This window comes from Aedes aegypti, chromosome 1, assembly GCF_002204515.2.
Source record: "Aedes aegypti strain LVP_AGWG chromosome 1, AaegL5.0 Primary Assembly, whole genome shotgun sequence".
Taxonomy (NCBI): domain Eukaryota; kingdom Metazoa; phylum Arthropoda; class Insecta; order Diptera; family Culicidae; genus Aedes; species Aedes aegypti.
Window position 1 is genome coordinate 98,982,755 of NC_035107.1, and position 14,937 is coordinate 98,997,691.

The following is a 14,937-nucleotide window of genomic DNA, read 5'->3' on the forward strand; positions in this document are numbered from 1 at the left end:
TTTTAGCAATATGTTGAAGGTTCGCTGTATGGTATTTGTTTTGTTTCGTCTGCTATTATTTTCCTGGAAACTTTGATTATACCACTAAGGTCGAACTTTTGCCCCACCTTACTCTAATCATTATATATTGCAAAAACTAATATGGAATGATTATATTTTAATATATATTTCAGTGGCCTAGCACAGAATCAATATAAGTCAAACCATATAAGACTTCATTGGAAAACTATTGGAAAGACGATTAAACCACAACTTCAGCGTAAGTATGAGGTATCGTATCCTAATTAAGTGATTCAAGTGATTTTCTGTGTGTAGGACTGGCCCGTCACAAGACTGAGGTGGTGGTGGTCAACAACCGCAAGTCCGAGCAACGGGCGCTTATCTCGGTAGGTGATTGCACCATAGAGTCCAAGCGATCCCTTAGGCATCTTGGGGTAATGATCGATGACAAGCTGAGCTTCGCTAGCCACGTTGAATATGCCTGTAAAAGGGCATCTACGGCTATAGCGGCGCTTTTGAGGATGATGTCTAACAGCTCTGCTGTAATTGCCAGCAAACGCAAGCTGCTGGCAAGCGTGGCGCTATCCATACTAAGGTATGGAGGATCAATCTGGTCAAAAGCGCTTAGAACGAACAGAAACCTAAAGCGGTTGGAAAGCACGTACAGGATAATGTGCTTAAGAGTAGCAAGTGCATACCGGACGGTATCTAAAGAGGCCGTGTGCATCATAGCCGGGATGACGCCCATCGGGCTCATCATCAAGGAAGATGTTCAATGCTTCAACCAAAGGGGTACCAGAGGAGTCCGCGACACGTGTAAAGAGGAAACGCTCAGAAGCTGGCAGCAGGAATGGGATAACTCCACTAAGGGTAGATGGACCCATCGACTAATACCAAATGTGTCAGATTGGTATGGTAGAAGCCATGGGGAAGTGAACTTCCACCTGACGCAGTTTCTGTCAGGACATGGTTGCTATAGACAGTACCTGCATAGGTTCGGGCACTCAGAATCTCCTGCGTGCCCCAATTGTGCTGGTGTAGAGGAAACAGCGGAGCATGTCGTGTTCGATTGCCCCCGTTTCATTGTTGTGAGAGGTCGCATGCTCACTACATGCGGAGGGGACACGTCCCCCGACAATATTATAGAGAGAATGTGTGCGGATGCCGAGTGCTGGAATGCAGTAACTACGGCTGTCACTCACATTATGTTAGAATTGCAGCGTCTATGGCGCGCCGACCAAGAGTTGGCTGCAGAGGATTAGCCCTGCCGAGGCTGGTCCCTTGTAACATTGTTTAAGTCGGCTAGGAGAAGCAGTTTGCCTAGGCTACTTCTGCTACACGTGTTGTGCTATATGCACTGGTCCCTTCCCGAAGAAATACCGTAAGGTGGTTCCGGGGAGATGAGGGTCTGAGTCCAAGGGTCATGTCGATGCACTGTTCACCACTTGAGCAATTCTAAATGAATTGCTCATGCACAGTGCATAGGCTGGTTTTAGCGGGTCGTCGTTGGTGCGTCATCCCCGCATTCCCTGAGTTATCTTCTCAGGGGATCTGTTTGCAGATTTCCCCCTTGTAAAAAACAAAAAAAAAAGTGATTTTCTGTTTCAGCAGAATCATCTTCTTTTCAGCAGACCATCCCGAAAAATCCAATAACTTAAGATTTCCTGTAGAACAATCTGTTTTTCATAAATATTAAACCGAAATGAAAATAAAAAGTTTTAAAATGAAATGTTCATTTGTTTCCGTATTTTATTTTAATAATTATAATCATAATGAAAAATAATAATGAAATGTATCTAGGACGCATATAAAACAAGTTACTTATGTCCATTTTATTTTACAGGCATATGAAGAAGATATGCGCAACCCACTTGTAATCAGAGCATGCATTTCAAATAATAATGCCATGCTTGACCGAAGTGCAAGTTACATATGTATTGTATTCAAGACTGTCATTTCCTCCCTATGATTAGATTGATAGGATATTCCAATAGTGCAAAAGTATATGTCTCTCATATAACTATGACAAGAATAGTTGGCTCAGTGTATATTGCTTCAAATAAAAATCACACGGTTGAATGAGGTGGCTCATACTGCCCCGTTGGGTGTGCCATAATGCCCCGTATGGTTGGTGAACACGCAGAAAACCATGGTTTTCAAAAACGTTCCTTAAATAATTTGCAACTTAATTTTAATATCAATTATCGTCATAACTTGGAAGAAAACATGTTGTAGTACAAGTCACTTGCATTTAAACGATAGTTGTCGCTGTTTTTCTTACACGCAGCGAACTGGACTATCGAAATTCATACATTTTGCCTTATGAAAGGTGGAACGATCATTTCAATGCGAGCGCTTTATTTATGTATCGTTCTATACGCACGAGCCTACCGATCGCAAGGTTCTTGGTTCGATTCCAGGTTGCCGCGTAAACATTTTTTGTTTTCAAATTTTGGTTTCATAAGGCAAATTTATGAATTTCAACCCGAATCCTTGTGGCGAATTTTCATAAGGGGTTCTTATGTATTTCGATAGTCCATTTGCCTGAGTGTAGCATTTCATGACGTTTTCCTTAGGAAGCTTATAATGCCCCGAAATGGGTGAGATCTAGAAAGCTAGGACTGACCCGTCACAAGACAGAGGTGGTGATGATCAACAACTGCAAGTCCGAGCAACGGGCGCTTATCTCGGTAGGTGATTGTACCATAGCAGGGTGTCGACTCAGTTTTGAAAATAAAATTCCATGACTTTTCAACTTTGACAGGTACTGGCACCGTTGTTTCCAGATTTCCCGAAGGAGAGAAAGAGAGCGATTTTTTAATGACGTCACCATGCAATGGGCAATTTCGAAGAAGTTGTTCGGAGAGTACTGTTGATGCTTTTTAATGCAGAAAATATGAATTCTGAGGATAAATACAAGCAGTTAAGGTGAAACAGCTTGTAATCAAATTTCAATAATGTATCAAATCTTTGAAGGCACAAATCTCGCGAAAGAAACATCAAACTACAATGCAAATTCTATTTTAGCTTTGTGCACTAGCAGAAAGTTTGAAATAAGAAGATCGACTTTGTAAGTGCATTGATGAAGATTGAAATTAGTCCACCCTAATCTGACCACATGGTGCGTCATCAATGTGTGCGGTGTATATACCTTTGATGAGTGACCGCAAGTATATTGGTCACTGCTCAAGTGAAAGGCAGAATCAAATACTCCATCACCCCAGTTATTTTTGAGCTCTTGCCCTGGAAGGTTGCCACCGATCCGCTCGCCGGTTGAACCGTGGAATAGTCTCTCCATCCCGTCAGTCCAAGTTCCCAAAGTGCCGCGTTGACTCGCTACCAATCGTTCGTCCTCCAGAAGAAGTGTGTGTCCGGCCGCCGTGGTGAGCCCCTATTGTTCCGTCGTCGCGAATCGCGAGTGAGTATTTGGCTCTTGGCCGAGAAGACCACTGCGGTGGAGAATATAGTGCCGTCGTACAATACCACCAACAACGTTCGCTACAAATCCGTCCCTCTGGTGAAAGAGGAGGACTGCCAGGATTCGCCGGAATACCCATGGACTAACAGGTACTGTGTTAAAATAAGAAAGTGGGCGCTATACCGATGGTGATCTAGTGACTCTATTATCACTAGAATCATCTCTCCATTTTACGGATTGACTTTCCGAACACCAAATTTAAACGGTGAAGAAATCCCTCGAATTGCCGGCACACCATAAGCTCGAACATTTGGTCCTTCGAACCGGATTCGAGGACACCCTGTCGGAAGGTCATTAAAGTTGTGCCGAAGTTTAAGTTCAATTCATTCAGTGGCACAAAAGACGAGACCCTTTGTAAAGCTTTCGCGCGCGAAGCATCCATCTTCCTGTGAAATAAAAGATGTCGATATTTTCCTCCGGCGCGAACGATTATTGATTTGGTGGCACCAACCATTTTACTCGCAATCCATATTGCCAGTTCCCCAATCCCTACTTACTTGCGTACCTCTGGCACCATTCAGAAATTTAAAGATCGTTGTGTGCGGGACTTAGAGAGAGCATAAATTAGACTGGTTCAATTGTGCATGACTGTCACTGTGGTGATGAATTAAGTGATAGTGTTTGGACTAAGAGTTGTGATACCCATTAACTAACAGTGATTGAACTACCAGTGCGCAGTGGAACAAAACAGTGAAAATGCCGTCGGATAAGAAATCCGAGAAGAAGGTCGTAGATCTAATAGTGAGCAGAAAGGGTTTGCTAGTTTTGCGTGATTCAGTGGAAAATTTTGTGCACCAGTATGATGATGAACGTGATTCCTGCCAGCTACCGGTTCGTTTGGAATGTCTTGACCGAACTTACAATAACTTCATGGAAATTCAATCGGAAATCGAGCGATTAGACATACCGGAGATGTTAGAAGACCATTTGATAGAACGATCGGACTTTGAAGCGAGGTATTGTGCAGCGAAAGGTTTCATCAGGGTGGCCACCAAATATCCATTTAGAAATTCCCGCTTTTTTCCCGGTTTTCCCGGTATAATTTCCAAAAATTTCCCGGTTTTTCATTGAGGGGCCCCAACGCAAAATGGGGACGATTTGGTCGGTTTCTAAATCGGATATACTAAAAATTTTTGTTCAAGGTTTCCGACGGAATTTTCAGGTAATTTTTCTGTCAGAAAGGAAAAATAATATTATTTTATAGGAGATTGACTTGTTTTTTTTTTGGGTTCTTGTACAATTAGTATGAAACGAAAAAAAAACTTCAAAGTCGATTATCTCAAAACTAGGTTTCTGCCACTTACACTTCTTTGCTTCTATTCCCGTTACCCATTTTCTCAACTTGCTCGGAAGATTTTCAAATATGTTATTCCACATAAACACGTTGGAGCACTTGAGCAAAAAAAAATTGACCTGCTCTCAAGCTAACTCGCGACATACAAACACCATTCCATTTTAATTTATATAGATATGCCCAATTTTTACATCTTACAAGAAGTTCAGTGTAGCAAAATAGACTATTTGTACAAGAAATTAAATCATTAATGTTTAAATATTATTTGTTCAAGATTTCAGATGCCTAATGGCAACACTATCAACCTTATCAACTTTCTACAACTTATTTTTGGTGGTTTGTAGATTAGGAGCTTGAAGATATTCGTTCAGAATGATTTTCCCGGTGACCATCTCAAATTCCCGGTTTTTCCCGTCTTTTTCCCGGTGGATTCAAATTCCCGTCTTTTTCCCGCTTTTCCCGTTTTTCCCGGTTCGGTGGCCACCCTGTTTCATGTTGTCGAAACGAACAGTGGACCCCAACCAAACGATGAACACTTCGTTGATGAACAGTCATCACCTACCCTCTACAAGTTTCCATCTACGTTTACCGAAAATCGACTTACCCAAATTTGATGGTGATTTCTCACGTTGGCTTTCCTTCCGCGACACATATTCTTCGATGGTTCACTCCAACGCAGATATCCCAACTGTAGCCAAACTCCAGTATCTGCTACAATCTTTAGAAGGTGAGGCACGGAAGCCCTTCGAAAGTGTGGATATCGAAGCAGACAATTATGCTTCTGTATGGAACGCTTTGCTGAAGAGATATGACAACTCTAAGTTCCTCAAGAAACAGCTCTTCCGTACAATCCATGAACTGCCACCGCTGCAACAAGAATCTGCTCAACAGCTACACGAACTTGTTGATGAATTTCAACGTCACGTCAAGGCCTTGGAGAAGCTCAAGGAACCCATTCAACATTGGAATACTCCACTTGTATATTTGTTGTCAACCAAGCTAGACCCAGCAACGCTAAGAGCGTGGGAAGAAAAAACGATTAATGATGACCAGGTGCAATATGATTCATTGGTTGAATTCCTATATAACCGCGTAAGAATCATCAAGTCTGTGTCTTCGGATATTCAGCCTCGCTTTCAACTCTCGCAACCCATGGTGGCCGGACAACAACCAAGTCAACGAAGAAGTTTCCAGTCCAGGATTGCCGTCAACGCAGCGACATCGGAATCATCCAACAGACTTCCGTCGTGTTACGCGTGCCCGGAACAGCACTACATGTTTCAATGTCCCACATTTTCGAATATGCCCGTCACCCAGCGGCGAGAACTGATTTCCAAAAAGGGCCTATGCTGGAATTGCTTCCGAATTGGTCATTTGTCGAGGAATTGTAACTCCAAGTATTCGTGTCGTACGTGCCGCGGTAAACACCATTCGCTTTTACACGTAGATACGCAACCCCAAAGTAGTTCTTCGACACCAGCAGTATTCAGTTCTTCTGAATCCATTCTAGAGGATCAATCTACGTCATCAACTTCCAATCCCCAAACAGGAAATCCTACAAATGAAATAAGCCTATCCGCTCTATCCAATACGAGCACGGTCCTGTTAGAAACAGTAGCAATTCAAGTTGTCGATGATTGTGGAAATCAATTTGCAGCCAGAGCATTGTTAGATTCCGGATCCATGTCCAATTTTATCTCCAAGAAGCTAGCTAGAAAACTGTCTGCCCGACAAGAGCCAGTTGATGTCGCGATTACTGGAATTGGCCAATCCCACAAGGAACTAAACCGCACAGTTACTGCTACAGTGAAATCCCGCACGAAGCAATATTCCAAGAAATTGAGATTCCTTGTCATTGATGAGCCAACAGCAAATTTACCAACTATGTCCATCAACCATCGTATATGGAAGCTCCCGATGGTTCCCTTGGCTGACCCAGAGTTTCATGTACCTGGAGAAATCGATCTCATAATTGGAGGAGAAATTTATTGGACTCTTCACACTGGTAAAAGGATCCCTCTAGGTCCAGATCAGCCACAGATTGTTGAGACGCATTTCGGTTGGACAGTATCTGGCCCAGCAAATCGCAGCCCTCCAACAGTTCCTGCTTCCATCAACGTTTCCACAAGTAAGGATCGCCTGGAAGACGCCATTCAACGATTTTGGGAGACGGAAGAAATCTTGACTACTCCAGTACGTTCCTCAGAAGAAAAGAAGTGTGAGGAGATGTACACAAGCACTACAACACGAAGTCCGTCTGGAAGATACATAGTTCGATTGCCGAAGATCGATGATTTTGAAGGCACCCTTGGAGAATCCAGAGCGATAGCTGTCCGTCGGTTTCAGAACACTGAACGCCGTTTGGAAAGGGATCCTGTCGTATGTGAAGCTTACCATCGTTTTATGCTGGAATACGAAGAGCTGGGTCATATGAAGAAGGTTACGGAGCCAGTGGACGACAAAACCGTCCATTGTTATCTGCCTCATCATCCGGTATTTAAAGCATCAAGTACCACTACAAACACAAGAGTTGTATTTGATGCTTCATGCAAGACAACGTCTGGAAGGTCGCTGAACGATATGTTGTTGGTTGGTCCGGTCGTCCAACAAGACCTTTTATCTCTAACCCTTCGATTTCGAATTCATCCAATCGCCTTAGTTGCTGATGTGGAAAATATGTATCGACAGATCTTAGTTCACCAAGATGATCATCCATTGCAGCGAATTCTCTGGCGCTCAAGTCCAACTGAACCGATATCCACCTATGAACTTCAGACTGTCACCTACGGAACAGCGTCGGCCCCGTATCTCGCCACCAGAACCCTCCAGCAGATAGCACTCGACGCACAAGCTGTCCATCCCGCCGCTGCTATGGCAATTATTAATGATTTTTACGTCGACGATTGGCTTTCGGGGGCTGAAGATATCCCCTCAGCGACTCAGTTGCTCAAAGAAGTCTCAGAGATTCTGTTTGCTGCAGGATTCCCATTGAAAAAGTGGGTGTCAAATGCACCAGAGGTGCTTCGTGATATTCCCGCCGAAGATCTAGCTATTCAACAGCCCTTCGACTTACAAGACCCTCAGACTGTTTCAACATTAGGACTCATGTGGGATCCGATGTCAGATTCCTTGCAGTTCAAGGTTAGCCTACCCTTGCCGGCTGCTGAACTAACCAAACGATTGATTATGTCCTACATTGCCACAATATTTGACCCTCTGGGTTTGTTAGGACCTACCATCACAAAGGCCAAGCTTTATATGCAGGGTCTGTGGGCTTTGAAAGACGATAATAATCAGACTTATGACTGGGACAAGCATTTACCACGAAGGCTTCAAGAACAGTGGAAGGAGTTTCACACTACGTTGGATTTACTGAAACAAGTTCGCATCCCAAGGTACGTGATTGAATTCAACGCCGTTTCTGTTCAGCTGCTGTTTTTCGCAGATGCTTCCGAAAGGGCCTATGGAGCGTGCTGTTATGTCCGTTCAGAATCGCCGGCGAAAGTCACCGTTCGTCTGCTCACATCTAAGTCGAAGGTAGCCCCTTTATCCGTTCTACAAACAATAGCAAGATTAGAACTGAATGCAGCTGAATTGTCAGTACGTTTATTCAAAAAGGTTAACTCGTCACTGAAGATAAATATTCCAGTCACCTTCTTCTCCGATTCAACCGTCTGCCTCCAATGGTTGTACTCTCCAGCTTGTCGATGGAAGACCTATGTTGCGAATCGTGTTTCGAAAATTCAAGATGCAACTGACATATCCAATTGGAAGCATATCGCAGGAGTTGACAACCCAGCCGATGATATATCGCGTGGATTAAGCCCAACAGATCTTCTCAATTGTGATCGGTGGTGGAATGGTCCGTCGTGGCTGATGCTGCCAACAACTTCATGGAGAAGCCTCAACACGCAAATTGAAGAATCCACCGCTACTATTGCAGAGGAACGGAAAGTGCCACTAATAGTTATGCCTGTGATCGAGTCCGATTTTTGGGAGAAGCTGTTTTCTCGCTTTTCCAGTTATACTAAGTTGAAACGAGCGGTTGCTGGTGCGATACGTTATCTCCAAAAACTTCGTATGCGCATTGCTTCACGATCATCGAAGCTTGTTTCAACGGCTCCAGCATTCGAATCGTTTGATCCCCTCACCACTGATGAACTGAAAGAAGCGGAAATCTTCCTATGTCGCCTAGTACAACGATCAAGTTTCGCAGAAGAGTTATCCGATGTTTCTGGCGGAACATTAGTTTCCCGATCTTCATCTTTGAAATGGCTTGGTCCCACGATTGATCGCAACGGGTTACTACGCGTCGGTGGCCGGTTAAGTAACGCCAGTATCTCTGAAAATGCTAAACATCCAATCGTACTGCCTTCAAAACACCCGTTGTCTGTATTGCTCGCAAGACATTACCATCAAATTCTACTTCACGCCGGTCCACAGTTGATGTTGACCACCATTCGTCAGAAATTTTGGATTTTGGGCGCTAGAAATCTAGCACGACAAGTGTATCATCAATGTAACACTTGTTTTCGCAGAAAACCGGTGCTCGTACAGCAGAGTATGGCGGATCTACCAACGTCTAGGGTTTCTCCAACGAGGCCATTTTCCACCTGTGGAGTTGATTACTGTGGACCTTTGTTTGTGAAATCGCCGGTTCGAAAGCATGGCCCAAGGAAGGTATACATTGCCATTTTTGTTTGTTTTTCGACACGAGCTGTCCATATAGAGCTTGTCAGTGATCTGACCACATCAGCGTTTCTTGCGGCACTTCGTCGGTTTATAGCTCGGCGAGGTAAAATAGTCGAAATCCACTCAGACAATGGTACAGCTTTTAAGGGAGCCTCACATGCACTGCATCGTGTTTATGAAATGCTGAAGCGCAACGAAGACGACCGAAACAAAATATTCAATTGGTGTGCGAACAACGAAATTCGTTGGAAATTTATTCCACCTCGCGCACCTCATTTTGGCGGTCTATGGGAGGCCGCGGTGAAATCCGCCAAAACGCACTTACTAAAGGAGCTGGGGAACATCACCATTGCGTATGAGGACTTGCTCACGTTATTGGCTCAAGTGGAGATGTGCCTTAACTCTCGCCCGTTGACTCCAATGGGAATCGATCCATCCGATTTAGAGGCGCTCACACCAGGACATTTTCTTATCGGCTCCAGCTTTCAAGCCGTTCCCGAACCCTGCATGAAGGATACTCCTGATAATCGTCTAAATCATTGGGAACAAACACAAAAGCAGTTTCAACGAATTTGGTCACGCTGGTATCCCGAATACCTCCAACAACTGCAGACCAGAGCGTCAAAGGGATGTAGGAACTCCGTACCGATCGAGCTGGGTAGAATTGTGATAGTTAAAGATGAAAACCTGCCACCCGCACAATGGCCCCTCGGTAAGATTACGAAAACACATCCTGGGAAAGACGGAGTAGTACGCGTGGTGACACTGAAAACGGCGTCTGCAGAAAACGTTGTTCGTCCAGTTGCCAAGATAGCATTACTTCCACTTCCAAACGATCCCAATTTCGAAGGCTCCATAAATCCTGAAGATTTGGATCAAGTTGGTCCGAAATAGTTATCCCGTCACACGCAACTTGAACGCCAACACCCACGCAGTCAATCTGAATTCGTCAAAATAGTTGCGTTGCGTTGAATTTCATGGTGTTTGGCGCAACTAAGATTAACGTAGTAAACAGTGTTAATTAGTGTTAGTTTAAATTTGTTGAAATGCTGAAGATTTCAAGGTGGCCGGAGATGATGAAGATTGAAATTAGTCCACCCTAATCTGACCACATGGTGCGTCATCAATGTGTGCGGTGTATATACCTTTGATGAGTGACCGCAAGTATATTGGTCACTGCTCAAGTGAAAGGCAGAATCAAATACTCCATCACCCCAGTTATTTTTGAGCTCTTGCCCTGGAAGGTTGCCACCGATCCGCTCGCCGGTTGAACCGTGGAATAGTCTCTCCATCCCGTCAGTCCAAGTTCCCAAAGTGCCGCGTTGACTCGCTACCAATCGTTCGTCCTCCAGAAGAAGTGTGTGTCCGGCCGCCGTGGTGAGCCCCTATTGTTCCGTCGTCGCGAATCGCGAGTGAGTATTTGGCTCTTGGCCGAGAAGACCACTGCGGTGGAGAATATAGTGCCGTCGTACAATACCACCAACAACGTTCGCTACAAATCCGTCCCTCTGGTGAAAGAGGAGGACTGCCAGGATTCGCCGGAATACCCATGGACTAACAGGTACTGTGTTAAAATAAGAAAGTGGGCGCTATACCGATGGTGATCTAGTGACTCTATTATCACTAGAATCATCTCTCCATTTTACGGATTGACTTTCCGAACACCAAATTTAAACGGTGAAGAAATCCCTCGAATTGCCGGCACACCATAAGCTCGAACATGCATTATTGCAGCAGATTAGTGCCTTTGAAATCGTGAGTATGGACACAAGTCGGCCATTTTGCCTGCCATGTTTGGATTCCGAGATGTGTCACCTTAAGTACTTCTTCTTCTTCTTGGCATTAACGTCCTCACTGGGACAGAGCCTGCTTCTCAGCTTAGTGTTCTTATGAGCACTTCCACAGTTATTAACTGAGAGCTTTCTTTGCCAAAGTTGCCATTTTCGCATTGGCATATCGTGTGGCAGGTACGATGATACTCTATGCCCAGGGAAGTCAAGGAAATTTCCATTACGAAAAGATCCTGGACCGACCGGGAATCGAACCCAGACACCTTCAGCATGGCTTTGCTTTGTATCCGCCGACTCTAACCACACGGCTAAGGGCGCGGCCAGGGTAGACGCGAATTGCGAAGCCAAGCGAAAATTGCACGGGAAGGAATAACAATTATTAACAATGAAATGTCAAACTCCAAAGGATTTTCGCGTCTACCCTGGCCGACACCTAAGGAAGGCCCCAAGCAGTGAAGTACAGTTTACTTCTTCTTGGCATTACGTCCTCACTGGGACAAAGCCTGCTTCTCAGCTTAAGAGCATAAGAGCATTTCCTCAATGATTAACTATTTTGAAAGATTGCTTGTCTTTTTTATTCCATATAGCGTCTTCCATATTGTATAGCTGACTTAGTCTGAACAATAATTTTCCAGACAATCAACTCGTTCGATGTTGTAGTAATGATATTTTTTTTCCTGAGATCAAGTGAAATTCCCGGACTTCCCAGGTCAAAAATTGAATTCCCCGACTTTCCAGGTAGTCGACACCCTGCATAGAGTCCAAGCGATTCCTTAGGCATCTTGGGATAATTATAGATGACAAGCTCAGCTTCGCTAGTCACATTGAATATGCCTGTAAAAGGGCATTGTTAGTCTTTCTTGGTCAAATTGTTGGAAGCATTGCAATAAGAAGCCCTTCAACGCGACGCATATTGTGGCCAAATTTGAGCGCTTAGCTTTTCAAAAATCCCTCCGTCGAAGTGAATAAAAAGTGCCAAGAACGAAATCCGGCTTCCTATAGCCACAAAATATCCCTTTACATTAATGCTCCATTTTCTTTTTCAAGGATAGAGAGCCTACGCTTGGTAGGGTGACTTTTTGTATTGGGCCTAAAACTGATTACAAGATTTTTCATACAAAATTCATCTAATGGTCCAATTTTACAATCTTTTAGAAAAAAACCTCCCATGCAAAAGTGAATAATAAAGCTGCTCTTGTATTTCTTCACCATACATAATCCTTCCCCCATCCAATAAAATTGCTTTACATATTTAAAATTCACATTATTATGATCCTACTTCTCCTATCATAGATAGGACTGATATCCCGATGAACATCAACAGAAAGATATACAAACCCGTCGGAGAACTCGGTGCCACCCAAATTTATCACAAATTCACAACAAAAGTCGCTCTTCCCTCAAAATGAAAAACTCTTGCGGTGGTGCGATTCTATCTTTCCGACTGAATATCACTCAAAGCAACGCTTCGCACGTAGGTAGGTAAATGAAATGCGCTACACAGGCAAGTTCACGAGACCTCAACGAGAATGAAACTCAAGATGGAGTCCACTCACAAGCGGAGCAAACGCGCAAGGCGATGCACAGTGGCTCAAAGCTGGTCAAAAGTTGAAAAAAAAAAGATAGTTTGCAAATCCTTTCACTGATATTATTGATATATAGTCGCCTCTCCACATCTCGATATCGAAGGGACCATCGAGATAGGGAGAGATCGAGACAAAGAACAAATTTTTGATGAATACTAGATTGGAAAACACTCCGTTGCCAAGAAAGTAATACACAAACAAACGTCATTTTGCGCTTCTAATTTGTTTTGAATTCCAAAACTTTGGTCTAGTACCTTCGAAATTGCTCACATCGACATGCGGAGAGAAAATTAAGAACGAAAAATCAACAGAAACACATCGAGATATGGAGATATCGAGATAAGGAGGATATCGAGATGTGGAGAGTGAAAATGTATGCAGACTGAAGGAACTTATGAAATCATCGACATAGGGAGAGATATCGAGATGTGGAGAGTCGACTGTAATTTTCTTCTTGCTTTCTCCAGTATTGAATCCTTCCAAAGGGGCGGTCCATTAATTATGTAAGGGTTTTAGGGGGGAGGGGGGGTCTGAGATTTCTTACGCGCCATACATTTTTTTTTTAATTTTCATACAAAAAATCTTACCATGGCCCTCCCCCTTACCATGGGTCGAAAAACCCCGAAAATTGTCTTACATAATTAATGGATCGCCCCAAAGTTTCAGAGCGATCGGTGTACATTTCACATCATGTGAATTGTAGAGATTAAAGTTAAAATATTCCCTTTCTACATTTTCAAATTTCGCGGGTGTTGTTCAGTGATGAAACGGAACGTATGAGGGAAACTAATGTTTTTATGGAATAACGTTTTTTTTATCAATTCGAGAATCATATAAAATATCCACAACAGACTGACGAAATAATACGTATAATCTGTGCCGAACAGCTTTAATTCTATAAGAAAATCTTTTAGGTAATCATACGCATTGATCATTGAGTTTCATTAACACTTCAGTCATCGCGCTGTTGTATTTTGTACAACACTGTTAAAAAAAACCTCGCTTTTCGTTCATAACAGCAGCGTGGTGATTCTGAAGGTGGCAGACCGCGCGACGATTGGAAGGTTAAAACAATTAAAAAATGGAGTAAAATGTCCGCAATTACTTGAGCGAAATTTGTACTATTTGACAACTTTTGTGTGAGATGCGACCACTGTGGGATGTTGTGGAACTCCCTCCCTCTGTCTGCCGCGGCCTACTGCGATCGATGTCGGCCCGTAGACACGAGGGGAGCGGAAAGGTGGGTGAGTGCGCACCGTAACCAGCAAGGAAGAGGAAACGAAGAGTGATAGAAATAAATGTAGCCACTCTTGCAATGGCTGGCGTAAGCAAAATTTTAATCGGATTTTTACCCACCGAACCATGTAGGAAACTTACCGAAAGTTATCGCGAAATGTTGCCCGTGCACTGGGTCACACTTTTGCACTATTTTTCACCCGAAACTCACAAGTTTTGCACTGTTTTTCGCGGTTTAAATGGGAGCAGCTCTCGCTATTCACTTGTTTGTGGCATCAAAGTCGGGGAGAAAATTTTCCTTTATCGGTCACCCATGAGGCCCGTGCGTGAAGTGGCTGTGGCGTCACCCAGTTTACCCGCGTTCGCGTCGCTCGCAAGCGTGAGTGTTCGAGAAGAATGGCGTTCCGCCGATGAGGCATGAGTGGCGTGGCCGGAAAAGAGTTACACCTCAAAATTTTGCTACTCGAGCTGATTTACATAGGCGTCAGCGGGATTTCAAGATTCCAGCCCATTGCGATTAATTAAATGTCACATGGCACTGCGTTTTCACGCATAAATCGAATAATTTTAGTACTATTCAAAATGGAATTATGGCATTTAATTTTGACAACAAGACAACAAATTGTATGTTGCTTAAAAGGAATGGTGCCAAAATCAAACAATAGAGTCCTAAAATGTTTAATGAAATCTTGTTATCATTTAATAACACGAAAGAGCATGTTACTGCAACTACTTACGCAATTTTTCCCGCTCAAATAACGTCTATATCATATTTAAACTTGAATTTTAAAATTGGATCCAATAATGAACCTTGACACTTGAGATCATGTTTGACGTTCATGTTTGACAAAAATACCACGG

General features: G+C 43.5%; 1 protein-coding gene across 6 annotated transcripts in view; it reads right to left on the reverse strand.

Moving 5' to 3' along the window:
- LOC5580128 (modifier of mdg4) overlaps positions 1 to 14,387 on the reverse strand; it is a 54,380-nt gene extending 39,993 nt beyond the window's left edge. For 3 of the 6 annotated variants that reach the window (XM_001655218.2, XM_001655222.2, XM_001655219.2), the window contains exon 1: positions 14,218 to 14,386. The gene's annotated coding sequence lies outside the window, so the exon portion shown is untranslated. Of the gene's footprint in view, positions 1 to 12,592; positions 12,713 to 14,217 lie in introns of those variants that run through there. The other 3 variants (XM_001655220.2, XM_001655221.2, XM_021843562.1) reach the window with 2 other exon arrangements.
- Between the last annotated feature and the right edge of the window lie 550 nt (positions 14,388 to 14,937).